At 45.2% G+C, this 2,592-nt stretch overlaps 1 pseudogene; it reads right to left on the bottom strand.

The window, feature by feature from the left end:
* Positions 1–843: 843 nt before the first annotated feature.
* Positions 844–1,479, bottom strand: LOC144334781 (interferon omega-1-like; annotated as a pseudogene).
* Positions 1,480–2,592: the final 1,113 nt, after the last annotated feature.

Raw genomic sequence — 2,592 nt, 5'->3', positions numbered from 1 at the left:
TATGAAAGGTGAACTGTATTTGGAAGAAAAAAAAAAAACCCTGTATAAGTGGGCCCATGCAGTTCAAAAGTTCAACCCACCATGTTCAAGGGTCAACTGTACATATATCCCAAGTACCTTAAGAAGGACATCTAATATTGGTTTTCCCTTCCTGTCATCATTTGTACATAAAGCTTCTGCTGTGAGAACATTGTTTTCCTTTACTTATTTTTCTAGCATTTAAAAGAATTGCAATAAAGTAAGCATATGTACTGTTTTTACATCTCTTTCTCTGTAAGACTGAGAGTGCTTCATTCAATTGTATTTCTTGAAGGGAACTCTACAATCTGCCACTTACTTAACTTACACATATAATGTGAATGGAATAAAAGAGTAAATATATTTTATTGTCCTTTCTTCAATTTTATTCAAAATGTGGGTGTGGATTTTGTTTTTAGAAAAAATAATTTCAAGACATTTTCCTTAATGAATAAAACAAATGAGAATTTAATGAATAAAACACATGCAAATTGAATAACATGGAAAGATAAATATATTTGTAAATGTTAATACAATGTAAAGATGAACATGTTATTATATGTAAAATATCTAAATATTATAAATGAAAGAGATGCAAAAAGAGTGCAAATAAGTAAGCAAATAAATGACATCAGAGTAGTCATGTTTTAGGAACCGAAGGCCAGCACTGAATGTTTAAACATATACTTGCTAAATATTGTTAACAAGGTATTTGCTGAGTTTAATTCAATAAATTCTGTGACAAAGGCAGAAATAAGAGTCTATTGAAATGACCAAAGACACATGTGCAAGTGTGATATGGTGGATTAATCAATGAGAATCATTTCAGGATGACCCCAGGTCTTCATCCTTACTTCTCAGTCCTTGCAAGTTTGTTGATGAAGAGAAGGATTTCATGATTCCATTCTGACAACCTCCCAAGCACAGTCACTGTATTTCTTCTCTCTCAGGCAGATTCCCTGGATTCCCTGGAAGTACCTCCTCAAGGCCAGTGTAGGGCCCCAATCACCCCCACAGATTCTTCCTCTCCTGTTGCCTGCCCTAAGCAAGACTCCAGGCTTTCTAGCTGCTGATAAAATCCAGTGTGGAGCTGGTCCAGGAGGGTCATGTTCCAGGCAGCAGAAGAGTGCTCTGTGGGGAAGAGGCGCAAGATCTGCTGCAGCATCTCATGGAGGACAGACACGGCCTGGGCCTTCTGCAACTGGCTGCCATCCACAACTCCACGGGGAACCTGAAATCTCTTCTCTTCTTGAGACACAAGAAAGTGGAGATTCTCCACATTTGGCCCAGATGTTCCAAGGTGTTCCTGCTAAGTAGGCCATGGTTGTGAGGCAGATCACAGCTCAGAGATCCAACAGGGCCACAGCTGCAAAGCACTAGGGCCACCAGTAGAAGAAGCAGGAGGACCACTGGGAAACGAGGGTGCTGCTGGCCTGGCTGAGCTCGAGTCCGGATGAACATTGGACTCCAGGTTCTCTGAAGGCATTCTTTTTATGCATGACTTACAGTTGGAAACAAATAGTTTTCAGTGTTGGCCAAGATGGCCACCCAGAAGCTGCTAGTGTGTGCCACTCTCATGGAGAGAAATGGAAGAGGCAAGTAAATACAGCACCTTCAACTGAAACATCCAGGTACAGACTTTCGGACTCAAGAAAACAACTTGACCCATGGAGAACAGAACAAAGCAAGGCAGGATGACTGCCTACCCAGGAGTGACACAGAGCCAGGGGAGACTCTCCCGCCCAGGGAAGTGGTGAGTAAGTGAGCAGCCCTGGGGACCCACGCTTCCTCCACAGATCTTTGCAATCCTTAGATCAGGAGATCTCCTAGTGAACCCACTCTACCACAGCCTTCAGTCTGACATGCAGGGCTACTTGGTGTTTCAGCAGAGCAGCTACTCAGGCATGCGTGGGGACCTTGGAGTCTTAGCTACCCAGGCCTCCCATAAAAGAAGCTATAACTCCAGCCAAGCAGGAGGCTAGACCCCTTTACATACCCCTAGGAAAGGGGTTTCATCCAGGGGCTGAGCAGTGACAAGTGGCAGTCCCCCTTTCCATGGCCTGTCTCAGGGTAAGACCCACTGGCTTGGGAATCCAGCCAGCCACTGGTAGCAGCCTCACACCTCCTTGACATGGTGCTCCCAGCGGCAGGGCATGGGCTGCCATCTTTGTTGTTTCACAGCCTTAGCTATTTGGGTTCTAGGGAATCCAAGGCAGCTAAGGACTGGAGCAGCCACCCAGCACAGCCCAGCAGCTCTACAGAGAAGTAGTCAGACTGCTTATTCACGTGGATCCCACAACGTGTTTCTTTTCACTGGGTGGAATCTCCCCAGTGGGGTCTCCACTCACCTCCACCAGTGTTTTCAGGCAGACAGCAATTTCGAATGTCCCTAGGATGGTGCTCCCAAAGGGAGGGGTAGGTCGCCATTGTTGCTGTTTAGCTGCCTTAGCCATTCTTGCAAATGGCATTCTTCTGTGCTGGGAGTGGTAGCAGACCCCCAGCACAGCACAGCTGCTCTACCAAAAAGTGGTCAGACTGTTTTTTCACCTGAGTCCTTGATGCTGTTTCTCCTCA

Source organism: Macaca mulatta, chromosome 15 (assembly GCF_049350105.2).
Source record: "Macaca mulatta isolate MMU2019108-1 chromosome 15, T2T-MMU8v2.0, whole genome shotgun sequence".
NCBI lineage: Eukaryota > Metazoa > Chordata > Mammalia > Primates > Cercopithecidae > Macaca > Macaca mulatta.
Note: the sequence above shows the minus strand (reverse complement) of the source record. Positions and strands in the feature narration are given on the sequence as shown.